The sequence below is a fragment of the Apteryx rowi genome, unplaced genomic scaffold (assembly GCF_003343035.1).
Source record: "Apteryx rowi isolate R43461 unplaced genomic scaffold, aptRow1 scaffold_141, whole genome shotgun sequence".
NCBI lineage: Eukaryota > Metazoa > Chordata > Aves > Apterygiformes > Apterygidae > Apteryx > Apteryx rowi.
Genome location: NW_020447653.1, coordinates 1,728,616 through 1,755,500, shown reverse-complemented (window position 1 = coordinate 1,755,500; position 26,885 = coordinate 1,728,616). Strand labels below are relative to the sequence as shown.

Genomic DNA, 26,885 nt, shown 5'->3' with positions numbered 1-26,885 from the left:
CCCTTCATTTCAGGACTTTTGACATGGAGATATGCTGGGAAACAGCTTCAGTAGATCGAGCGAACACAGCTATAGGGTATTTCCTGGCAGAGGAAAAAAAATAACCCATTGATCCAAGTACTGATTTGATTCAGGTTTTGTTTGTTTAAAAGTCTGCCCGTGGGTCAGACCTCGTTACAAGCATCTTTCCTGATGATTAGGTTAGAAACAGACTGTGCCAAACTCTGGTCACCTGCCTGGGGAGCAGAACGTAAGCAGGTGTGGAAGTTAAGTAGTCCCTCAGGGATGCTTCTCTCCTCCATTCCCCCAACATGAAAAACAATTCTGCTGGGTGGAGGGACACCACAAACAGCTATAAGGCAGCCCACAGGCAGCACAGGCATTTGGGGGAGTGCAGCATAGCTATGATGCAAATGGGATGCTGAAGGGGTGCTGACAGGGAGTTTCCTCAGAGATTTCAGATCATGAGGAGAAAAGGACTTAAACAGCAGATCCACTTCAGGACTTCTTTTTCCTCTTTCTCTCAGAAAGGGCAACGGCATTTCGAGATCCTCATATTGTCTGCAGTCCAACCAGGCAAAGTCATGGAAACCAGAAAATGAAGTCGACCAGGCCAGCATGGAACTGAAAAGTCTCGTTTCACTCCCCCCAGGAAAAGCAAATGGCAAACAGGCGAGTGGCCAGGATCAGGTTTTTAAAAGCTGTCTCCAGGTTACTGCCAGCATCATTATGATCATACTGCACATGCATTCTCAGAGCTGAACCGATGAGCTCTGGGTTTGCACCAATTTTGGTCACACAAGCACCCACTAACACAGGCAACTTCCAAAAGTACTACACACAAACAGTTTCTCTACCAGATCAAGAACCTAGCGGGCTCTACTTTGGGGGGAAAATAATGGTCTCCACCTTAGAATCCTTCGTGGGTGCCAGCAATCTGCAGGTCACTCTGAGTTAGCATATTTACTTCCAAACCATTCCTGCTCTTCTTCTCCCGAAGACGTTTGCTGAATGAATACCTTGCTTGTGAAGGAGGCTAGAGGCACTAAGTATGCTAGGAATAGTACAGAGAGGTAAGCTCTGCACCGTCTTCCACCAATGCACATCAAGCTGCCAGTCATCTATTGTAGAAAAAAAGATCAATCCCCTCACTGGACACAGGGTGCACTGGATTAGTAGGCTAGACTCACCGCATCGAAGGCTTCTCTTGAGCACTGAAGAAAGGGAGAATTTTTCTGAAGACCACAAATAAGCTTAAGGAAAAACGTGGCTACATCAGGCTGAGTTATCCCATCACAGAGGCACTGTCCTGTTGGTATAGAGCCCTCCTCCTCCCACACTGTTCCAACCCTACAGGCACAAGTTCTTCAGAGACAGGGAAGTGAAGTTAGGAGAGGCTGAGGACTAGCTGCAAAGAAGACACATCCCCAACAGATTTGTCTGAGCACCTGCCTCCTGACCTCAACGCTCCCTCCCTTAGAGCCCAGCAAATGTGCTGCGTCCATTGGGCTCTACTCATTTCCAGCCCCAGAAGCCTTGACCCATGAGCACCATCCCTCCAACTGTGCTTCTCACTTTTCCTCAGTGCTGCTGTTCTGCTCTCACAGTTCCTGACTGAACTGCAGACTCATGCATGCTGCAGCGTTTTCCTAGCTGCATCATGTTCTATAGCACAGGCAGAGCCACCGACCATCAGACAGGGGCGGGGAGGGGGAAGAAGTGACTACGTGTGTGGAGAAACGTCTTTTAGGGACTAATACAGCTATCATTTCCCCAATGTCTGCTTTCCCCATGTGACATGTGGCAACTCAGCCGCACCAGGAGCTCATGAGCACTTTTCCCCAGCCTCCCTGAGCACCTTAAGTTTCCTTCATTTCAGTGGAGTGAAATATACTGGAGTCCAGTCTATTTCAGCAGGATTTATTTTGCCTTTTACATTTCTTAGCCCATCACACCCTCTTCTGCTAAAATAAAAACCATAAATCAATTTCTCCCATTCCTTCCCTTCGCTGCCTTGGAAGTATGGCTTGCAATTGAGTGGTGATATATGACTGAGGAAGCAGCAAACTAGTTCAGACCAGTGTGGGAATCCTCATTTACCCGCATGGCTCACAGCAGCCAACCAGCTTCTCGCGCTCATGCAACCCTCTTGCTGAAGTACACAGAAGCCAGAGTCGAGCTGAAGCATTTGCCAGGATTTATGCATTCGAAATAATAAAAATCAACATACAAATTAAGAAAATCTGTCTCTGAAACCGATCTGCCAATCTGCATTTGAAAACTGTTCTCACCCTGAGGAGCTTCCTTTGTTTGCTGCGTAAGTTTTACTCCTGTGAGGTGCGACACGCTCCAGCTCCCACTGCCCCCCTGAAAGCTGGGACACACGACCAAGCTCCACAACCAGTCACAGTTCAAACCGGGATAGGGGCTTGCCACAAGCATGCCTTAGTGTAGCCAGCGACAAGCTGAGCTGGCAGTACTCAGAGACAGCACCTGCTTCACTGCCCTGTGCTGTCACCCCTCCGCCCTGGGAACAGCTCAAAAGGCTGCCCACAGACTCACTACAGAGTTTAGATGCACAGGAGTAAAACCATTGATAGCCAAACCAAAGCCCACAGGGCAGAAACCACCCCCACATGCACACGCTCTTCTTCTGCCCAAGCCTAGATACAACTGGGTGCAGGGATATTTACGCAGTGGCCGCGCAAGACGGAACAGTGATAGTCCTGACACACCACTCTATAAAAATCACATATCCGCGCCTCCCTGTCCAGCAAGCAGGAAGGGACACTAAAGTCTCCAGGAAACGTTCACTCTCCTGTTCTTGCACAATGCCCCACTTGCAAGAGACTGCCGTAAGGCAGCTTCAACAGGCACTTTTCCTTGGGGATCTTGGAGGGGGAAAAAAGGGATTGACATCCATTTGTACCTTCCACTCCTACTGCACAGGAAACATTTCAAAAGCCAGGGCTACCTGGACGGCTCTCTTCATCGTGACCTAGTGGGACTTGCATAAAAACAATTACCCTTCTGGTCCCAAGGGGCTTCTCCATCCTGGCTGGATCAGACGCTCTGTCCCTGAGGTGGGAATGCCTCTGTCTCCACTTCAGGCAGCCTCTCACCCCTGCAAGAGCAGGAAAAAAAGCTCTGCCTCTAGAAGGTCCCCTCCAAGTACCAGGCCTATCACAACAGCAGAAGCTGTGTAGCAGCCAGACAGTCCCTCCACATATTATGCCCCATAGATCTCGTTGTGCAGACCTGGCTCTAGTTGTTGAGTCTGATCTAGAACAGTAACAAGCTCCAGAACTATCTGTAGCGCACAAGACCTGCATGGGGAAGCATACCAGGGCATGCAGCAGGACCCCCCAGGCCCCTGCTCAAACTCTGATTCTGTGCTCTCGGTGTAGTGACAAAACAGGGAGAGGAGACGTACGCTGCAGGGGCCAGGCACAGTTCTACAGCTAAGGACTCGTGGTGCTTGTTTTACATATTCTGGCTCCTAGAAGTCTCAATCTTCACTTAAAAAAAATGCAGTCAAGGTTTGAAATGCTTCCCAATCCCAGACGCACTGACACCTCGAGCCCCACTCCACTGTACCATTCCTTCCCAGAGTAAGCTAAAGGGCGAAAGAAAGGTGGCAAGAACAAAAGGAATTTGGGGAGTCCTGCAGGGCCTCTGCCGGATCCATGGGACTGTCCCAGACAACACAGACCCTAAGTCATTCCTGCTGGAGCAGCAGCCTGTCAAGCAGGAACTCTCCTCTGATGAGAGCAGGAGGGTGAAACAAGAGTGGGAGCTGGTGGCCTTCTCTGAAGGTCTAGGGGAAAGCCAGGCTTCCAAGCCTGGATGTGGCTTCCCRGGAATTAACAGACCTAAGGGCAGCCCCAAGAACGTTGTCAGTGGCAGGCAGAGGCTCTCAGACCTTTCACACTGTTCACATCTGAGCATCCAGATGCTCCAGTGCTCCCCATTTCACCCTAGCACTTGGTGCAGCAGGCAAGGAGAGAGCTGTGCGATCCCCGCACTGTGGGTAGGGGTGATAATAATGCGCACCACTGACTGTATCCAGAATACAGACACTAACTGGCGCCTCACAGAGGCTAGCAATGAGCTGTCATACCACAACAGGGCCCAGCTATCCTTTGGGCACACAAAGGATGCTCTTGCCCCTGCCACCAGGATGCACTGGCCAGGTAGACATTCTGAAAAGTCTTAGAGCATTACGTGCCTGAAGCCCAATCACCTGCTCACACAGCATATCTACAGAAAGGCCGAGCACCCACGGCTCTCCCCTGAACAACAGTGTCCAGCCTCTCTAGAGAATGCCAGGCTGTTCACAGACAGGGGCTGTTTGTTTCTCTCTTCCTAGTGGAAGCACAGACCCACAGAGTATTTCAATCAGCCACGTGTGCCATGGAGGCCAGAAGCATTTGTAAACATTTAGGAACAAAGTTTCACCGCTCACCTCCTTTTGCTTCCCAAAAGCTGGCCCATGGCTGGTACAGCTCCTCAGTGCCAGCGAGCTGAGAGAGGCCTGCTCCTCTGCTCCCATCCCAGACGTCGATTGCGTGGCCTTGGGCAAGTCACTTCACTTCTCTGTTTCTCCATCTCATAGTCAGTAAGAGGGGAATAACCACAGCCATCCCCTCCAGGCCATGGATGTACAAGACCCGTGCGCTCAGAACTGGCAGATGAAGCGTATGAGAAGTACAGAAGAACAGATACTATCGTCAGGCCTGCGGAGGCCTGGGCTCAGAAAGCAGCTCCCCCGCTTTCTAGACAGCATCACTGCAGGCAAAAGTGAAAACAGAAAAACAAGCTGCCATCCTGCACCTTTTCCCTCTAGACTGATTCTCAAAATAAAAACCAGCTTCCACTTGTCCCAGCCCCAAGAGAGAACAAGGCAGAAAGAGGTTTGTTGTCAATACATGAAACTGTCGCTAAGTGAAGGAGAAAAAAAAATATGGGGGGAGGGGGAGAATGAGGGAGGGGACAAAACCACATTTCTGGTGGCCAGCCAGCTGACTGACTCAGCCAGTTTGGTCGCCTGCCATATAGATTTAAAAACAAATCCAAGCTCTCAGAGAGGGGAGAGAAGGGGATTCAAACGAATGTGCTTTTTTTGGTGAACGTCAAACAAAACCTAAACCGGACTAATGCGTATTTAGGAAAATGGCTTCCCTGTCACACTCTGTCCAGCGACTCGGAGCAGAGTAAGACGTAGCACAGGTCTTCTGCTTCTGCACTACTAGTATGACACACAGTACAAGACTCCTGCCATTGCACTGCTCCCAGCAAACTGTTAGGTTTGCAAAGAAATACAGTAAAAGTTTAAGACTCAAGCGCTGCCCCAAGCTAGTTCCCTCCAGCCCTCCAGACTGCTAGAGAAAAAGCAGTCCACATCTCCAGACAGGTGCTGTCTGCCTGTCAGGTAGATCAGCCACGCCAGGGTGATCTGCTGCATCCAAGTGGTGCACTAGGCTTTCTGCATGTGCTAGGAACAGCGCTCTCTCTTACATTCCTTGCCAGTGCCACTGCTCACAGGTCCTGGGCTACAGCTCCATGCAGCAAGCATTTCCCCACCTTCACGTGCTCCCTGCTGGAGGAATGTGCACAGGAGGTGGGAGGAGTGGAGAAGAGGCTGTTTTGAAATATCAACTCCTGTTTTACTTATCTGGATCCCACAGTGCCCATGGCACAGTAGCCACTTGTAATGAGTGCTTACTGTTCCCAAAGCGCTGTACAAACATGAACATGTGCTCCCCACGCCCTGTGCAGCAATGCAATGCACTGGCATGCTCAGCACTGTACCAGACATGCAGAGTGCACTGCCTCACACTGATTCTGAGCTTCAGCACAACCGTTCAGTCATGAAATCATATGTGAATAAGCAGATCTTGGCACTTCCCAGTTGCACCAGGCATTACGACCACTAGCTGGTGAAGCCTCGTGAGCCTCCCACGCAGTGATCTCCCATGGAAACTGGCCAGCCTCCCTGGAGATTAATCCCTCACTCACTGCAGGGAATGCAGACAGAGTAAGTTACCTAAGGAGCTGATGACATGCAAGTGCAAACCTTGAGTTATTATTCCCGTTTCAAGACAGCACAGAAAAACTAATGCCATTGGTCCAACGCTGTACCAGTCAACAGAAAAGCCGAGAAGAAAACCTTCGCACTTTGGTTCCCAGTCCCTAATACGAACATTAAGACAATACTGCTGCTCAATACTGGAACGCCGCCCATTAAACCGACATCCCGCGGGTTGCTCTGGACAACACTCCTCTTTGAAGGAATCATCTCCAGCACTGACCTCTGGACCTGCAAGTTTTGCAGAGACTCAGAACAGAGTCTCGCACATGTAGGCTTCATGGGGTGGAAGGAGCAGGTGCGGAGCTCCCCCCAGGGCTTTTCTGGAGGGGTCTGCTTGAGGCACCTGGGGAGCACACTGCTGTCAGCACAGGTTCACACAGGAAGGAGCCAGCCAGAACAATGCAAGGACAGCTGCCAAGTCGAACAGGACCACTGCTGCATGGTGAGGTGTACCGCTTGCAGACAAGTGGCTCAAACTCGCCCCAACTCTAAGCCCTTGGGCTAACAGGCAGGCCTGCCCTTCAGAGATGTTTCTGATCTGAATGAGAAAGAAATGGGGCTGGGGGCAGGGCAGGGGAGGGAAGGGGAGAGGTTTGCACTAGAGCTAAAAGGGGAGATTTAGTAACTGTCGGAAAAAATGGCTGCTTTATTGCAGGCAGCTTGTAAACCCTGGAGCCTGAAGGTCTGGGAGTAATTTCTCCCTCCCACGTGCTGGGCTCAGTTTGTACTGGGGGTCAGAGGTCAGTGCTTTTCCAAAGCATTCTGGGAAACAAGCCAACTGGAGCAAGCTGCTAAACACCACTCCTGCAGCACAGAGCAAGCTGCTGAGAGGAGCAGACTGGAGCGCGTGGTTAACCCTTTGCAGGGCAATTTCTCTGCTCCATCTGTCCTGGCAGGCTATTCCTTGAATGCAGGAAAAGAAGGATGGGGAGAACGGCAGAGTGACCCCTCGGGGGATATCCTCCCCACAGGTGGCTGCGCGGGGAACTCGCCCGCAGACTAGCACTCCCTAGGACTGGCAATTGATGCCTTGGCTTCCCTTGAGGCCTGGAGCCAAATGCCTGCAGGTGAACTTAGCCTGCTCCCTGGCTCTCCAATAACCAAGTCCTGCTGGCAGCTTAAACCCAAGGAGTCAGACATCTAGCAGAGGAAAAACAAGAGCTCAGCAGAGTGAGAAGCATGTGCCTGGGATCAAGCCCTGCACTAGCCTTGGCACAGAAGAAAATGCTGGGCACAGAAAAATCCCGTGCGCTGTCTTAGAAGGGAGAAGAACTGAGGGCTCAAGGGGTACAGGTCTCTTTGAATCCAACGAGTACCCTTCAGCCCAGATGCCTGCCCCCACCATTCAAAAGTACTGTCGAGAAGTCCATGGGCACAAAGTCCCAACCCCTGGTGCTAACCAGGTACTCAGGGGCATTTACAGGAGACACCTCTCCCATGGGCAGGGGTAAAGCCAGAGTCCTGGCACCCCTTCTCCAGCTCAAGAGAAGGATGCCCTCCCCAGCAACCCACTCAGCCCTGGCACTCCTTGTGCCACATCAGCACTGTCTTCCCACAGTAACGTCGTGTCCCGCTGACTTCCCCTCCCTCTCCCCCACTGCATTCCCAGAGGGCACAGCAAATTGCCTTCACGTGGCACTTTCTGGTTCTCCTCAGCATCTGGTAAACACCAGAACTGAGCAGTCTCGCCTTCAGCTGCTGGTGACGCTCCCATTTCCAAGGGTAGGTTTTAAATGCTGTCTGCCCAGGTTCCCTTATCTCTTTAGCCACTTCCTTCCGGGTTCTGGGACAGGACCCAGCTGGCTCAGAGAGGAACGGCTTTGCTGTCTCACTCCTGCGATGCAGCAGCTCTGGATCACCTGTGCAGGCAAGAGCTTCCTGTAGCATTTCAGCCTCCTCTCCCAAGGATGCGCGTGAGTGTTGCTGGCCGCCAGCCCAGTCTTGCTGCCCCCACCCCAAGTATCCGCTAGCCAACAACGAGGCAGGGAGTTCAGTTCTGTTTCTCAGCGGCATCTCATCTCTTTCTCAGACACATGCCTCATCTTTCCCTCACTTCATCTTCCTCCTGCTCAGGGCCTTGCTGTGCTGACAAGGAGGAGGGGCTTGTGGTTACTGCCCAGGCAAGCAGGAGACCTGAGCTCTAAACTCAGCTCCAGCTGCATGATCTGGTCTACACTCTTACCCTACATGCAGCGGTGCCGGTCCCAATTGCCACAGATCAGTGCCTTAGAATGCACCCATGGGTGCCTCAGTTCCCTTCACTGGTAACACAGGAAGCCTTGGCCCTCCTTGCCACACAGGCCTAGCCCCCAACCTAAACTGCTTGCTGCCAGCCCTGCTAGTCTCCAAGAGCCCCAGCCTCACCCTCATACTGGCCCTGCAGCTCCCATCTCTATGCCACATCCCTCACAGACATTCAGACGACTTCACCAACTCCTTCACAAACACCCACCGAGCCACTTCAGAGTCTCAGGCCCAGCAGAGCAGCTACTCAGCTTCCCTGCTACTGCTCCTTCCCCAGCACCTGGCACAGGCACGGACCACAGCCTCGTTAAATGAATGAAGGGGCCCAGAACCCAACACCGTCAAACCGGGTGCTGAGCAATATCCTACTGCAACCCTGTGCGATCTCCAAGCTGACAGGGGAGTTCTGGCTGTGCCTTTGCACCCCTCCAACACAAAGACTGTCAGAGTCAAGAAAGGTCGATCCACCTCCCTCCACCCAAAGCGTGGTGTCTTCTTGTCTAAATCCCTTTGAATTGCGTTCACATCTTTCTGATCCAGGGACAGAACAGAAAATTTCCCCACTGGCTTCATTTATTCCATCTTTCCAAGCTCTTATTTTCATGTCCCACCTGCAGTCCTTCCAGCTCCTTCTTCCAAACCTGCCTTTACAGTCAGAGCTACTGAATCCTCTTTCATCCTCTACCTTCGCTTTTGACTAATCCACATAGCTCTCCTTCTGGGCTTTCCCAGAGAACACAGACCAGCATTGCCTTCATGCTCCCAGATGCTGCTTCACCAGTTTCAGGAGAAAGGAGTTTGTAATGCCCCCCTGTACCCTCTTCATTAAATTCTTTCAGTCCACCCCTCCTCAGCCCTTCTATTCTCATCTTCAGAGAAGCTCTGACACTAGAAGCACAATCTTGCAGCCAAAGGATCTCAGTGACTCGTGCATTAGGGAACTGGCTGTGGTAAAGACTGACTTTCAGGCTAGCTCCACACTTTCTGGTGCCAAGCAGATGTCCACAGAATATCCACACCAGCTAGAATCTACCTCCCGCTGCTGGTCACATACAGGAACCTAGTGCAGCGACAGTGAGAGACTGAAACCACAGAAACGCCACTTTGCAGGGTGCTTCCTGCTGCCAGGATGGCAGAACTACCAAGTCTAGGGGTTACTGTCAAGGGGGAGAAAGCCACAGCCCTACTTTCTGCATCCGAGGAGTAAATCTTCCCACCACTTAGCCACAGCAGCGAGAAACAAATTTTCCTTCTCCCAGAAGGGGCCAGATGAATACCTGGAACAATGAACTTTGCCCTTCGCAGCTGCACAGGACAGACCTGAGTCAGACATCAGACCAAAGCTCTGGCACCAGGGCTGCAGTCCACAGATGACCTTGCTGCATCTGCTCCAGTCAAGCGACTGAGCTCTTTGCCCCAGACTCTGTGCATGTCTCAAGCCCCAGGCTCTAGCTGGAGACCTGCCAAGGAGAGGGCTGCCTGTCTGAATCACAAGCTAGAATGGGGCAAGCATCACCTTTAAGCCTTTCCCCTCTGTCAGGCACCCTGAGTTTTTCAGCTACAATCTTGTGAGACGGAAGGCTGCTTGGAACTTAGCCAGCACCAGGGAAACCACTATTTCAAGGTCCTGCGAAGGAGCCTGTAAGAGCAGAACGGAGCTTTGCTTGGGTGTGTGTGGCAGGGGGTGATGCAAAGAGCAGGCCATTTACTGGGAAGCTGCTGCCGCCTGCCAGGAGGCGGTGGGGGAGGAGGCAGCAGATGTCCGCAGACAGCATTTGCTGAGAGCCTGCAGCGCTCCAGCCCTGCGAGGGGAGGAAGGCGGCGGCTGGTGCCACTGCTGCTGCATTGTAATTGAACAGGACAAACATGACAGCGTCTGCTGAGAAAGCTTACGCTGCCTTTCCCTCCAATAACCGTTACATCTGAGATGGGAAGCAGGAGTCCCAGGACCCTGATGCAGTGTCTGAGAAAGACCTCAGGATGCCAGTCAGGAGAACACAAACCCAAGAAGGAAAAGCCCCCCCAGTGAAAACTGCAAGCCCCTTCCCTGCGAAGCAGGGGCAGCTGTAAACCCAGAACAGCCGAGTGCAGCTGCAGGCCTCCGCCCCAGGGCTGAGTCTGGCTATGAGGAAGGTAGCGTGCTACAGTCCGAGAGCTCCCTTTATTCCCTGGCTCCCAGCATACATGACAGGCAGCTGCTAAAAGCCAGAGTCCAGGGAGAAGAGGGGAGGTTGCACAGCAGGTTCCTAGCAGAAACAGGAACAGACCCCAGGAGCTCTGGCTACCAGCCTCCTCCTCCAGGCACTAGCCCCCTCTCTGTCCTCTCCCAGAGCTGGGAGGAGAACCCAGGTGTCCTGGCTCACAGCCTCTTCCTCTAATCAGCAGAGCATTTCAGTTTCTGGCAGGGAACGCTCACATTTGCAACTCCCTAGTTCAGAGTGAGGGTCTGTGCTTCCCCTTCGCTTTTCAAACAGACGATACAGAACACAACAACCAGCACTGTGGCGGGCAGCCAGCAAGCCCAGACCCAGCAGCACTGCTTTCTTTGCAAACGTGAGGTGTCAGCTGGGCTCTAAGGCAACCCACGTGGTTCGAGTTTCCTGTCTCTGGGTAAAGGTTTGCTTCCTCCCCACAGTACTGAGGCCAACCAGGGGAATTCTGCCTTCAGGAACTACCCAGTAACACAGACTGCCTAGGACCATGCTCTTCCCACAGATTTTTTTCTGCATCTGGGAGGCAGTGTGCCAAGCAGAGCGTCAGTCTGGAAAGGTGCAGCGGCGGGGGGGCAACACCTTAGAGAATTTGCTCTGGGGCACTGGGATGCCTGTGAGCAAGGGAAGGTCCTGAGCAAGCCACGTTCCTATCAGGCAACAGTACTGACCATCACGAGGGTGGATGCATCTCTTGCTGCCTAGATTGTTCAAAAGGCTCTTAGAGCTCCCAAAAAAATCAGTGCTTCTCCATTTTGGATGGAAAGGAACGGAGGTAAGCCAGAGGGGTCTTTGGCTCATTAAGTGAGCCTCAGGCTTGTTGTTCAGGCCAAATCAAGCAGTTCCTGGTCTCCTCCTACAGCACACTGAGACACAGTCTGGCACTTGGGTCCACTTGAGCCCTCTTAAAAAAAAATTTAATTGATATGCAAATCAGATGAGGCAGCAGATTAGTCTACTGGCCAGGGGCAACATACAGATTCCCTGCTGTTTCAAGTTACAGTCACAGCTTCCCCACACCTCTCCCTTCCCATGCCCAGGGTCATCTGTTAGCGACTGTTCTCAAGAGCAGAGAGGTTCCCCTTGATGCACACTTTGCCTGCAAAAGGAATTTTGGATGGCACTAGTCCTTCTTCAGCCATGCTACAGCTCTGCCGTGCTCCCTCCCCGACCACCAGTACATTAGGTCTGGCAGAAGCATTATGGGACTCTTACTCCAAGTTGAGCCATTTGCCCGCGATCTGAGTTTGAGTCTACTAAGACAACACAGCTGCACTTTTCCAGCTACATTGCAAACAGCAACCACAGCCCCAGCCATCGCACCACCACCAGCCAGGGACAGCCACGGATCAAAAACCTAAACAGTGGCCATTCAACAGGCTCAGAATCAGGTCTTGGAAGAATGGCAGTGCCATTGCTCCTGCACATGCTCACCTCTCCTATCCCCTTCCAGCCAGCTAACCATCAACTTCAGCTATGCTCTTCTGCAATCTTGTTTCAACCTGAGGTTGGGCAAAGCAATTAACCTCTCCCATCTGTTTGCAGCAAGATGAATACAAATCTTAGCACCATCCAGGCAGGGATCAACAGTCCTGAGGGATGCAAACATTGTTCCCTTTCACGGAAAGGGAAACCATCGAACAGAGAAGGCTCTGGGCAAGGCACTCCTACTGTCAGCCTAAGAACTAGAAAATCCTAACATGGCTGGTTTAAATCAGTAATTTTAAAGCTATGGACTGTGGACCTTCAGGGGACTGTAGGCTACTTCTAAGAGGTCTGTGAAAAGTAATTAAGAAAGGCAGCCTATTACTACAATAGCCTTACACTTGTTGTATAGGGGTCTGTACCAGTACCAGAAAAATATTAGGAGCACTTACATCAAGGGAAAAAAGTCTACAACCTATTGATTTAATTAATATATTTAAACTAAACTGTGGCTTTGTGAAACAACTTTGGATTAAAAAGCGTAATAAGCTAAATGATAAACATTTGCCACAAGTGGCAAAGTCTCTTTGAATAAACTGAAACTACTACATGCAATGGGGAGCAGCTGCTGAAAGTTTAGATCCTAACCCTGCAAACACTGAGGCAGACAAATCACCCTTTTCACTAAAATTACACATGTACCTGCAAAATCAAGGCTAAAAATATATTCTTATTGAAATATTTCTAAGTGGCAGGACACTTTTTTGCTGAAGTTCTGCTTCAAGCAAAGTTAGTCCTTTATTATCAACAGAAAGTTTAGAACTTCAGTTCATAAAACAGTGACTTTCAGTGAGCAAAAACGGGAGGGGGTGAGGGTTGTTTGTTTAACATAGCCTCCAAAGCACAGATTCAAACACTGAATAATGTGTGTGTTTTTTTTTTTTTTAAACAGCCTAAGAGAGTTAGGAGCAAAATTTGCACTGAATTCTCCTACTGTACCCTCCAATGCAGGTGGGCTATCTAGACAGAGCATTACAGTACTACTGATCTGTGGAAATGTTATGGAATGAAAGGTGCTACTGACTGGAAATACAGCCCTGCCCATGCACTTATCAGTTCTGCGTTTCAGTTTGTACTGTTCTCACAGCAAAGATGACAAACAGCGCTCTGGACTTTTCTTTTGCAGGGTAAAGTGAAGGTGCAATGTGACACTTTGTAAAAGATTCTCCATTGATGATTAGGAAACTAACTAAAGAAAGAGTACAAAAACATCCACTTCAGCAATTCTAAAACAGATACACACAGATGGCATCACAGAAATAAAAAATAATTAAAAAGCATTTAACTATTTTTGGAATACTTTGCAATTACTTTTCCCAACATGATTTTTAACCTTTGTAAAGTCTTGTTCCTTGGCCCCAGGACCTACTGACACTGCAGGGCACAGGTGTAGCCATCCCACTGGGCACACTGAGCTACGGCAGATGCAGCTGGATCACACTCTAGAGGAAAGCTCCCAAGAGTCATGCAGTGCCTGCATCCCCAAGGCCAGCTCCGAAGAAGGGTTCTGGACTTCATGTGAGCACCTCTGTTCACATGCTGGCTGGCAGAAGCACAAGCGGCACAGCAAACAAAGTGCATTTGAAAGAAATCAAGGAGTCTGGCTCCTTGCTGCAAGTCCCGTAATAGCTGAGGCCAGCAGCATATTTTGTTCTCAAATGAATCTCCCCCAGGAAGTTGTTTAAAGGATGTTTAATCCTGGCCTAAATGTTTCAAAACTGGGGTGAGAAAAGGACTGGATACACAGCTGAAAGACTTTTCCAGGCTCCCCAGACTGCTGCAGACAGAAATCTCTCCATGAGAATCAAGTTACAGATCAGTGGTGACCATTGGTCCCTAGCCAGTGAAACAGAGCAAAATCTTCAGCAGCCAGCCAGGCTAGTCCTGCACACCTCCAAAAACAGCAGCAAAGGGAGTTGTAGTGCAAACCACTTGGAGGAGGCGACAACAGCTCCCCAGTGCTCCTACTGCTTCCATACAGGGCAGTGCCAGAGCACCAGGCTAGGCGGGCAGATGGGTCTCATGGTGACCCAGCAGCATTAGCATTTGCCAGCATTGCCTGCTGACATCCTACAAGCTCCGGGAAATGTGGATTACCCAGCAGTGTCCCACCAGCCTGACTTCACTACTGGTCACCTACTATATCTGCCACAGGACACACTTTAACTGCTTGCAAGTCACCTACATACTGGCACCCAACTGTTACAGCCTATCCCACTCTCTCTTGTCCAAAGCCCAGCACCTCTGTGTGCTGTGGTCAGGGGAATCCTGCAACCAGAAAGATCACGACTCTGAAAGGTCTAGAAACCTTTCAGTGGAAAGGTTTTTCTTCTGCCTTTCAGCTTTTGAGAAGCCAAATCACCAAGACAGCACTTCCCCAAGAGCATGAGAGCCGGAAGAGCATGCACCAGAAGGGACAATATGCATGCCCGCATGTGCAGGCTGTTTCCCCTCACCACTCCCAACCACTCATACACAAATGCACATACCCTAATCCTGCATACTGCTGCAGGCACTTACACACTGCTTCATGGCAGCTTCGCACACATTGCAAAGCCAAGTCACTCTCTTCCACTCATCACTGAGCTTAGTTTTCAGTTCCTCACTATTAGCCCCTTCAACTCTGGATAAGAAGCCACTCAGCACAGGCCAAGCATGGCTGCAGCAAACAGCATTATGACTTTGGACCTCAGCGCAGTCCCCATAGGGCTCAAGAACTAGTTGGGATTCAGAAGCTCAAGTTCCAGAACATTTGAGTTTGAGTGGAGCTGTAAGCGCCCTGAGAATTGCAAGCCAGGCCATGCTAACACCACCGTCAGACCACAATCAGCAGAAAGGCAAGCATGTTGGTGAAAGAACCTGCCCTGCCCAGATAAACAAATGGCAGACCACCAGATCTGAGAGGAGACCCAGTGCCTCATCTCCATGAGAAAATGCTGGGATAGCTACATTCATACATCCTAGCAGCAGAGCAGAGGAGCTTGGCCTCCATCGTCAAATAAATTTTCAGCTTCTGCCTGTGAGTCCTGAGAAAGAAAATGGGACCTATAACTCATTTTCCAGTTGGAGGAGGGGACACAGCCCCAGTGAGGTGCTTTCTCCTGCCCAATGCAGCAGAGAGCAGAGGATGAGTGGAGTGCCAAAGAAAAGGGAGAGGAGGGCACAGTTCTTGTGTCCACATCCCACTCTTAAGGCTGCCAGGCCTGCATAGGCTGCCAAATCAAATAGGTGTCCAGAGCCACAGTCCTGACAGAAGTAACAGGCTAAGCCCTCAAAGCAGGACTGGCGCAAGGCTCCATCTACCCAGGGCGATCACTGCCCACATCTGATGCTCATCCACTCTGACTGGCAGCAGCTGATGCCTACAGATTACACAGAAACCTCAATCCCTCCTACTGGAGAAGGACCATAACTCCCCAAGCAGCTGCAGTTTTATATATTCCAACTAACACCCCCATCTCTGTCCCCACCGATGCCTCCTGACCATTAGAAAGGAATTGGAGACACTGCGAGCACATAGAAGGTGCACCCAGCCCCACAGCAGGTACCAGGCAGCCAAGGTAAGAACCTAATCCACAGCCCAGGACACAGGCCAAGCCCCTGCACCATAAGCACATGACGGCTGAAAAGGCCTCAAAGACCACAGCCAAATCTTCACCTGTAAGGTTAACACTGACCATATACTTGGACTGTAAGGTTCTGCCGATTTGAACATTATGATTTGCTTACGCTCTCCCCTTTCAGAGGCTGGACAGAAAATCACCTTTGCTGGGAGTCATGGAGAAGACTCACAAAGGGAGCGAAACCAAAAAGCAGTGGCATTAGGGGAATGTGGCCTAGTTATGGGCCCATGAGGATCTGTTGGGAGGACGGCAAGAACCTGCATCCCTGGTCAGCCTGTAACCCAAACGTCTGTCCAAAAGGAGGCATTTGTCAGGACTTCAGCAACATGATCAGTAGGCTCTGGTGAAGGAAACCATACAAATACAAGAGCAGAACTTCAGCACCTCACTGAGAGGGAGTTAATCCAGAACTCAGGGGAGAGGAGCAAGGGCTCCTGGTTCCCTTCTCAGCATTACCTTATTGAGTGAAGGCAGGCAAGTCACAGCACACATCTGTGCCCCAGTTTCTCCTAGTGTAACATGGTTCCTCAGCTAAAGAGGTGAATTACATAGGACTCTGCCCCTTCTGAATCAAACTTGCTCGCAGCACCTGCATTCCTACATCCCTGTTTCCACCAGGACAGTGCCTGGGCACTCTGCCATTCCTGTCTTCTGGGACAGGGAGGCAACTGATCCAGCTAGGTCCTGCCTCCCTGCTGTTCTTCACGTGAGGCCTTGTGGACTGACATCTGCACATCTATGTGCAAGGGCCTCTGCCTGCTACCACAGTAGAAATAACATTTGCATTCAGAAAAACATAATTAGCAAAGATTAAACAGCCAGTAACTATGCCGGCAGCTGAGAGGAAAGACACAGCCCACCACATCCTTGCAGAAGGGGCAGTCACACATGCTGGCACAACAGCTGGTACAGATTTGCCCTCCCAGGTCACAGCACCCCAGTCTGGCCCCCATGCACTCCCTGACAGCAAAATGCTTTAGCCAGAGCTGGAAGGGCAGGAAACAGCAGCTGGCACGCAGCAACAGACACTGGCTTCTGCCTGCATCAAGTCTGGCAAGAGCAGAACTGCTGGGGCTGTCCCCGCTAGCCACCCCCCACAAGGAGCCCGCAGCCAGGGCGTGGAAAGACTGGGTGTTTCAGAGAGACCTGGCCCTGCTCCATTACCATTCACACTCTTGCCTCCCTAGGGCCTGCCATTTCTTTCTGCTGTTTCCCCAAGCTCACAAGGCACCCTCCAAGAGCCCTGCAGGTCTCACCCCACACTGCGCACAGCGAGGGAAGGGAGGGACCAAGACGGTTTCGCCCTGTCTCACACCAATCACTCGAAAGCATACTGGGGGGGGGGGGGGGGGGGAGAGCAGCCATCACAGTATACAAAATCCTTCCTGTCTTCTCTTCCAAACCCATCGCACCCCCACTCAGTTGGGACCCCCTCATAAAAATAAGAAGAGACAGGCCTTTCCTGGCATTTCCTTTTTCTGAAAAGGCTGTAAAATTTTCCAAGCATAGCCAGAGCCAGAGCAAAGTTTGTCAGGAGCTCAGCTCATTAGGCGGCTGCTCAAGGAGCCCCGCGGGAGGCGCAGGCTGCATAATTCAAAACAGCTTGGACCCTGGAAAAGAAAATAGAAACCAGGCACCAGGAACGAGGGGGGCAGCTCACAGCTCCAAGCGTAACCCCTGCTCTGGGAGCGCCCCATCCGCAGGGCTCTGAAGGAGCCTTGGCCCCAGCAGAGGTGCTGTGGCCAGCCCAAGAGGAGCTGGCACAAGGCAAAGGAAATTCCAAGCCTGTTGCTTCTGGCAGCCACGCCAGGCCCTGGCTAGGACCTCGGCAACCTGGAAACCAGCTACTCAGCAATTTTCTTGCCATCCAAAGGGTTTGCTCTGAACCACAGTTTCACTCCCCCTCCACCCCCCACCCTGCCTCGCAGCCCAAGAGGCAGAGAACACTAGAGGCAAAAATCATTTGTTCAAAAGCAGTTGTGACCAAGGTCCCCAAACTGCTCAGTTACAGGACTGCAGTCTGGAGCTGCTGCTGTTGCCCCATTTGCATCTAGGGGCGGGGAGAGCAGAGAAAACTTGCTTGGACCAGCCCTAGGTCTCCCCAGTTCCTTTCGCTCCTTGCCAGAGAAAAGTTCAAACAAGGCTGCACAGACACAGGACACAAGCAGCTTTCAGCCTAGCGCAACTGCTGTGCTTGAGGCTCGGCTGTGGCCGGACCAGCTCTGTGCAGGCCCCTGTCTGGCCTGATCCTCCACTGCAGACCAGTCCTGGAACATGTCCTACCAAGGAAGTGGTGAAAGCTCCAGTGCTGTAGGGGTTTCCACAGTTTTGGCCAGCTTGCTGTCGGGAAGAGTCACCCAGAGATTCATCTCTCGTTTTTAGTTATTGCCCTTTGGAGCTTCCTTACCAAGCAACTCCTCACTGCCCTGAGCCTGCAGACTTCCAGGGCTGTGGGAGACCTACAGCATGGCTACTCAGGACCCTTGCAACCCAATTTTATAACCCAGCATCCTCTACTGATTGCAGCCTCATACTGTGTCTTTTCTAAGAAGCCAGTAGCCCAGCATAGCACAACACACAGCAGTATGAAGCAACAGTCACTTCACCCACTGCTGAAATGCAGTCACCTCTGAAGCCAAGCATGACAACTGTTCACTGGTACACAGCTATTCAGTAGATTTTTTTTTTTCCTCTCCACAAAGAGCATATTAAGAAAATATTTTCTGTTAAGGAAGACTGAAACACTTCACGGAGTCCTTACCTACAGAACACGCCAACTGATGCACATCAGATGAGACAGTTATCGAGCCCTGGGTGTTAAGTCAAGGAAGACTCTCCGTCAAGCTGACTTTAGAAAAGGACACATCACAACCAAGAGAAACAACTTCTGTTAACTTAAACCCTTAAAAGAGACCTCGATGGGGCTGTTGAGATTTAAGCCCAGCAGAGCAGACAGCAATGTAACTGAGGGATGTTCCCCAGCAGTCTAGGGAACATTCCACTGGCAGGTTAATGGGTGGCGAGATTGCACAGCCTCTGCTTGGGTAGCAGCAGCTCTACAGATAAAGTAGACCAACTGCTAGAGCTGTGGGTTCAAGCCTTGCACCAAATGCAAATTCAAGACTGAGCCCTAAGCAGGCCCAGGCCTGCTGGCCTGCTCACCCCCAAACCTCAACGTCCAAGGAGAGAGTGGGGCTCCACTGCCTCCTCCAAACAAGGGTATGGCATCATAAGAAGAGGAGAATGACATTTCTCTGCAGAGTGCGCATAGGATGAGGACACACATCACGGGCTTGTTTCCTCAGTCACGTGTACAGCAGATATAATGCGAAGGCCAAGCAGATACCATTTGAAAGCCATGCAAATGTTAGCCCCTATGGTTACGTGGAGCCCATGATGCACAACAGGTGAGGCCTAGCCACACACAGACGCTTCTCCGAATGGTATCGCACAGAGATGAGAGCAGGATAGAAGGTTCACAGATGATTTCAAAGGACATTAACCAGTATCTGTACACTGAACCCACAAGACCTCACCCCCAGGTGTGGGAGACTGCGAGGTCTCTCTCTCTCTCTCATGTGAGCAAGTCAAAGAAAGGCAGCAAGGCTCTGCTTGTAAACACTCATGTTCCCACTCACAGTGCACAGGCCACCTAGGTAGCGGCAGGGCAAGCTCATCACGTACCAGCCCTGCCAGCAGTCCTTCCCTGCTGCTGCTCACACCAAAGACTCATTTCCTGTCCTCACCAGAGCATCCTGATCCCTAAGTCACAAAAGCCATGTCCTTGTTCACTCTACAAAAGACATGGCAGTACCTTCATGGAACATGGTTCTCCTTGGAGAACCACAGGTTCTATTCACTAGCCAAGAATACAATTTGTGACTTCTGCTGTAACCATGCCAGTAACAGCTTTCTATATCACAGTTCTCTCAGCTGGTCAAATCCTCGAGACTGGAGGTTAAACACTTTGGGACTGGAAAGCTCACAAAAGCACCAAGCACCTAGGATACTTCACAAGGGAAGCTACTGATCTCAAGCTTCTCAGGGGACTGAAAAAGCCCACTTTTGCCTCAGCTCAAACAGGAGGCTGAGGCATCTAAGATGGAGTAGAACAACAAGAAAGAATCAGGAATCCTGGCTCCTAGCCCTAGCTCTGCCCCATATTCACTTCCTGTCTTTCGTGAAGTCATTTCCTGTCACTTTTCCTCTCAATCTGTATTTTCAAGGAGGTGAAAAACACAAGTCCTTGCTTCTGTAGAATGCTAGAAACCTCCTCTGGATTGTGACAGTGCAGAACATTGCTACTGCCAGAGGCTGGAAGACGCACAACACGCGCAGAGCCATACCGCTCACACAAACCCCAGCAGAGCCTGGCATTTCCTGTGCTTACATTTCAAGAAGCACAGAGTCTGTAAACAGTCGGGGCTGTGGAGCATCTTTTACACAAACCATATCCTGGCTTGTTCCTCTCCTTGGTCACTGCATTAAGAAGCAGAACAAGGAAAAAGAAAGCTTCTCAGCTGAACTGTAACAGAAAGAGCAGTGCAACTGTACACAGCACTGCTCTGGACAACACACATACAAGGAGGCGGCCCTCAAACCAGTAGTAGCAAGGATGAGGGAAAATACAGCAAGGAGAGAAGCAGGATCAAAAAAACCCCAGCCAGCAACCCGAAGAGGCCGGAAGCAGCAGAGGTGTCCAAGCTGCCTAAGGGGCTTCAGCCCTCCAGCTCTTTAGCAGATCAGTCCTGTGGCCCCCCACATACTTTAGGGCCAGGGAAGACTAGTAGGCAGAGACAAGAACAAGGAGCACTCTGTGGTTTTGCTTGGTATTTCAGGACATCTCTCACACAGGAGGAGCTCTGCTTTGCTTTCCAAGTCTCACCCTCTCTGGCACAGATCACCAACTTGGCTTCTGGCCCAGAACTTGGCTCCAGTAGAACTCCTCACCAAACTGGGAGACGCCCCACCTCTGGGCACAGCACACAGACCCATCCTAAAGCCATCTTGGGACTATTACCCCTAGCACCTAGAGGCTCCCAATCAGGCCATAGCTGGGATTCATTGTCTTGAATTACAACTAAAACTTGGGCTCGAACTCCTACTCTTGGAGGAAGCAAAGCCCAGCAACAAGAGTGCAGGTTCTCTGTCCTGTGCAGGAGCTATGGAATTCCTGGAGGCAGTGAGATTTAGCAGTTGGAGAAGGAATCTTGCTTTCTGCTCCTTCACCAAAGCAGAATAGGTCACTCAATGTGAAAGGTGAAGCCTGCTGCTTCCACCTGCAGGGACCTGGGAAGATGAAAGTTTGTGAAGCACATGAGGTAAAGTGGTACTGTAATTCAATCTATTATCCTTTAAGCAGACCCCTGAAAAAACAGACTTTCTTCTTGGAAGATAAAGTGCAGAACAAAAATTTTCATCAGAAAACCTGGACTTCTCAGTCTCTGGAAGGGCAGAGACCATGTGGTTCCCCTGTATAGCCAGGGCCAGTGCGTTCACCTCTTGGAAAGGGACTGAAAGAAAAGGACAAGTCAAAACAAGGGCCAAGAGCAGGCAAAGCACACAGTATCCCAATGCCTCCACAGTGATTCTGCTGAAACCAGCAGTGTGACAATCTAGCCACTGCTGCCCAACTCGCCGAGAGGCAGAACTACCTAGCATAGAACAGTCCTGAGCTGATGCAGTTGCAACAGCTTCGGAACTAAAGCTGTCTGTGCCCCATCAGCAGGGAGCGCGGTTGAAGCTGGCACATGACCTGCCTGCATCCGAGGAGCAGAGTCTTCCAGAGATTCCCAGGCATAGCCAGCATGTTGTTTTGCCTACAGTTGTCCTGAAAGATGCAGCATGACAGATAGGGTGGCTCAGATAAAGTCCTTACCCTCCTATCACTGGCAGTGCAGAGGAGCTGGAAACCACTGCCTGATGCACCCTTCTGGTGGCCCAGAAAGGATGCGGGGATGCAGAGGAGCCATCTGTGCCAGCTGCCCAGATACCAGTAGCTGCTGAAGAACCACCCTCATCTCTCCAGAAAGAGCTGACAGCTGAGCAATTATGAAGCAGGCCTCATTCCCCTTGCTGCACCCAGCCTGGGCACATCCCCACAGTGAGAAGAACAGGCTCCCACTCCACTGTGCACAGTGGTGCACCCGATTATCCTCATGCTGCCTTTCCCAGCAGAGGGTGATGGCTGGCACCAAGACAATCCTGCAGGGTTCAGGGGTTGCATGTCACCAATGGCCTACCCCACAGCAGAAGGACAAGCTGGGAAAGGAGGGCAGCAGCAACCCCCTCCCCATTTTGTTAGTGCTCAGATCTGGTCAGGACAAAGAACATCAGCATCTCTATTTCTAAGGCTCAGCATAAGCTTTGGATAGTTGCGCGGAGGCATCACTGGCATCACATGCCCCCTCTCCTGCCGTACCGGGGACCAGAATGTCCAGGGCACTGACAAGCACAGCCCTGTTTGCCAAGGACGCGGGGAGTGTGCAAGGCTCCTGGCAGCCTGCCCCTCCCTTACGTGGCTCTCCCTTAAATCAAAAGCAGGTGCCAGTGACACTAAGTGCTTCCTCTGTGCTGACTTGTGCAGAGTAGCGCCTTGTGGCGAGTACAAACGTTACTGTGAACTGGTCCCAATTAGAAAAAAATCCATCACTCTCTCCACCTTTGACAAGGAATAGAGTTTCAAAGAACATCAGGTAGGGAAAAAACACAAAACCAACTCCCCATTCCTAGGAACTGCCTGGTGCCAAGCAGATGACCTGGAACATGCGTTACAGAAGGAAGAAGGGTGCCTCTGATCTGTGCCACGTGGTTTGGCTAGTGCTGCCTCCCAGGGAGAGGCTGAGGAAGGGCAAGAAACAGCAACACAGAATCCGTCTCTGCCATTCTCTGGTAATAATTCCTGGGTGTGTTCTACTCGGAGCCTTCCAGGGCAGCGCTCATCGAATCGGAGGAGAAATTGGAGGACCAAAGACCAGCCTACTGGAGGGTAGCAGACAGCTTCACAACAGAACTCAGGAAGAACCAAGGAATCTTGTTTTTACCACCTTTATCTCCCTCCCCCAATCTCAGAATTGATGAAAATGCAGAACCGAGAAGTGAAGAAACCGTAATGCCTCCATTACATACATTTTGAACACCAAAATGAACCTCTCAGGATAATTATAACCTTCTGGGGATCAACAGACTACACAAAGTCTGTATCCAAAGCTCCCGCACCCACTGGAAACAACAAACAACCACATGTGAGATCAACAGAATATGTATTTGCCAGTCAACATCTTCCTAGGAGGAAAGAAACTCAGTCCAGCAGAGCTGAGCGACACTGAGGCCTGACCTGTATTAGATTTTGATTTGCCAGAGAAGTCATGCTGGCAATCCTCTCCTAGCACTTTGCTGATGCAGCTTAAATAACACTGACAAAATATTGCTGTATCTGTATATCTTATCTCTGTGATATCTATATCTTTCCATACATCTATGCATCAAGGTTTCTGTTAAAAACACCACAAAAAGTTACAAAGCTAGCATAACGCTCCCATTCTTCCCCTCTTTCAGGGCTGGATAGAGACACTGGCATGACTCTGGGTCTTTGCCAGAAGAGCAACAGCATAGGGAAAATAACATTTGTGGGGCAAATTCTAGGCTTCTGTTCAACTAAGGCTGTGGGCGAACTGCCAGTGTCTCTGGGAAGACAACACAACAGAAAGGACCAACTTATTCCATTATGGCTTTGGAATGGAAGGAGTAGATGAACAGAAGAGCACAGCCTCCCTGACGTGCTTCTTGCTATCCCATGGAATTCAAAGGTGGAGAGAGTAGAAGAAAAGCCCTATTAGATGGAGTTTGGAGAGCAGCAGCTGAGACAGCAAGACGCTTGAAAGACTAAATCAATAGTAAAGAGACTTGTAGGTGAGACAGACCTGTGCTGCATTCTCAGAAAGGAACAGCAAGTTTCCGCCAAGTACACTTTTCCATAGCACACCCACGAAAAGGGGTGCTTGGGAGATCCAACAGTCAAGATATTTAAAACTGGATAGAGCCCTAAGGCATTAACCGCTGGAAGCTAACTTATGGCATCTCCAGGAGATGACTAGACTCTAATAGCTTAAAACCTATCTTAACAGTTGAAATACACAACTAATCCCAACAAGAACACATCCGGACCAGAAAACGGACACAGACACATACTGCAGCACTCTAATAGCTAAAGCTTCATTCTTGCCACCAGCTGAGCCTGATGCAATCACCTAAGACAGCACAGAGAGGCAGATGTCATGACACCAACGCTGAACCAGAAAGCATATGGAAAAGAGATCGGGCACAGAAAACGATCCCAGGATCATCTTTTACTTGGAACTCTGCAACCAACTGAAGACGACAAGGGTAAACCATGAAGAGAGTACCACCTCCACAGCAATAAAAAACTGCCAGCTGTTTGGACACAGCTGATGCTCCCTGAGGAGGGAGCCAAGAGCCTCCTGTCCAGCTGATGTGCCCTTTCACACCCCTTCACACAGCAAGCGCTGCCTGGAGGAAAAGAACTCACAGCATTTCAGTAGGAAAGAACATCAAAGAAGGGACAGAAAAGCAAAGTTTTTTCCCCAGAACAGCAGGTATGGAGGAAGTCATGCCAGCTAGGTTGAAGAGTCAATAGAAAAGTCAAAGACTGAATTGAACTTAGACCTTAGAGATTCCAAGCCAACACAAGCAAGGTGTGCAGCCCTATGGACTTGAGTTAGCCTAGAGTTGCACTAAAGGTTAACTCCAGTGCGTCCTAGGCAGCTGGCAGCACAGCCCAGTGAGCTCAGTAGTTCCAGATCTTTGATGGCCAAGTCACTTCAAGTAGCAGACTCCAGTTTGTCCCCTCTGTAACACAGTGGCAAAAGAGCCATGTCCCAGTAACAACAGAGCAAGGAGTAAAAGGTAGAGGGCCTCAAAACACAAAACAATTATTTTTCTTTCTTCAACAGAGCAAAATCTGTGGTTTTAAGTTTGTGAGCGAGCTTTCATTTGGCTGATGCTAGTTTTTGGCAGGGGTCTGGAGGGAGGAAAAAAACTTAAAACTTTCAGGAGGAGAGAGATATAGTGGCACCTACAACATTATCATGCAGAAAATACTGAGCACAAGAAGATGGGTTTCCCAGGTATTGAAGATACAAGTCAGGATGGTGGGGAGGAAAAGATCACACTATCTGCACAGCTGAAATAGCACAATACATGTTAAAAGACAAAAGAAAAATTTGATAGCGATTAGGGTATGGATACTCTGGAAAAAAATCCCCACTGGGATTGACAATCATTGTAGAAAAAGCACACAGAAAGAGCATCTTTCTACCAGGGACAAAGAGAGAATCATACAACAACATGCACTTTGCGATTTTTGTATTAGTACCAACCATAGTTGTATTATACAGCTGGTGTTATCATAGGCATAGGAGTCAAAGGAGTTCTTGCCTCAGTATTGACACAGACTTGCCACGTGATCTTGGGCAAATCACTTCCTCTGTGACTCAGTTTTCTTATCCCTCCTGCTGCGAAAGTAGCAAAACAATGCATACACCCCTTTGCAGAGACCTGGCAACTGACAGATAGAACAAGCTGCACGTCGTTGCTGCGTGCCTGGCATGAAACAGCATTTGGACAGGATGAAGAGTAGTAGCTGTGTGCACAGGAGACCAGGCTCCACAGGTCAAGAGCGGACAGCTAAATCTCGTCGCACTGTTCCGTAGGGAAGCACCACCATCTAAGGTGTGCAGTTGTCATTTGTGCCACACTGTCAGTAACCTTTTGCCTCACACACTCAGGACACAACCGTATGACACCACAGCCCTACACCCTGTCAAATAGCATTGCCCCCAAGGCGTGCAGACACTGCATACAACAACACAACAGCCTGCCCTGTCATGTAGCATTACTTATGTGTTCAGATATGCATCCTTCTCACATTTCTACTCCAGCAAGTGGTTGCTAGCAGAGCAGAGCTAGGACAAGCACACCACCTGCTAGAGACATTTCCCTAACACAACACAGTGAAGGGCTTGTTAACATTGCTTAGTTTCTGTGCGCAGCTCAAGCAAAAGGAAAGAACATATGTATGGCATTTTCCCCCTTTGTTCAAACTGACTGAATACCTGATTCACCTCAAGACAGAAGAGAAGCAGGTCTACTAGGACACCCTGAGAAAGAGAGAAGAGCTCTTCCCTGGATGAGCCCTCTTCTAGGATGGGCTCAAAGAGGAGCATTTTTTTCAACCCCACGTGAAATGCAATGACTCCACATAAGGGGAACCCTAATTCCAATCCTCCCCAGGGCTTTAACACAACTGGATATCTCACAAAATCCACAGCAGCCCAGGTAGAATTGAGCACAGCACAAACCAGCTCCTCACACCTAGAGCAGAGCCTCAATTCAAGATCTTTGGTCCTCATGGAATTAACCAGCAGTAGCAGTAACAGAGTAAAAGGACTCCCAAAAAGCAGTCTCCAAAACATAAAAACAAAGTGGGAAGGGCCAAACAGACTAGAGGTGGTGTCCAGGACATGCCCAAAAGAAGAAGGAGTGTTGACAACAAATCCCTGGCCCACATCTCCAGTCAGCAACTCTTCACAGATCAGACTGTACATGGCAATAGAGGGCTGAATCCCCTGCACCACTGCTCAAGAGCTGCAGGCTGAGCAGCAGACACAGAAAGCACAGATCTACGTGGGAAACACCACCTGATCTACGAGACTGATCTGAGGCCAGTGTCCTTTTCCACCAGAAGTTCTTGTCACCTCTGTCTAGGAACGCATCAATGCTGCTACCTCCACCCACAAAACCAAGCCGCCCCCTGGGAGTTGTAGTAAGACGGCTTACTACTTCTCGGGAAAGCCAGTGCCGGGCTTCCCCATTATCTTATCGCGCTGCATTTTCTGCGGCTGGACCAGGCTTACTGTGCGCTCCGAGGGGCCCGCAGGCTGCCACGATGCCGGAGCACGCACGCCGAGAAGCGAAGCCTCCCGGCCGAGCAGCCAGACGCAGAGACTCGGAGGAAAGACTACGGGTCCCAGAAGCCCCGGCCGGCTGTGCGCGCACTGGCTGCACTTGGATTCAATTCGGGGACTGCTGCCCTGCCACTGGGCGTCCGCGCCGCCCGTCACCCGCCCGCCGCCAGCCAGGCGGGCTGCAAATGACAGCCATAAGCCTGGCTCCGGGCTCGGGGCGACGTGCGAGAGGCACGGGCGGGCGCTC

General features: G+C 50.6%; 1 protein-coding gene across 4 annotated transcripts in view; it reads right to left on the bottom strand.

The window, feature by feature from the left end:
* Positions 1-26,885, bottom strand: part of BCL9L (B cell CLL/lymphoma 9 like) — a 93,926-nt gene that overhangs the window by 37,117 nt on the left and 29,924 nt on the right. Inside the window, exon 1 of one of the 4 annotated variants that reach the window (XM_026057953.1) lies at positions 26,588-26,652. The exons of 1 other annotated variant lie outside the window; for it this stretch is intronic. The gene's annotated coding sequence lies outside the window, so the exon portion shown is untranslated. Of the gene's footprint in view, positions 1-26,371; positions 26,419-26,510; positions 26,524-26,587; positions 26,653-26,885 lie in introns of those variants that run through there. 2 more of the 4 variants (XM_026057948.1, XM_026057955.1) reach the window with 2 other exon arrangements.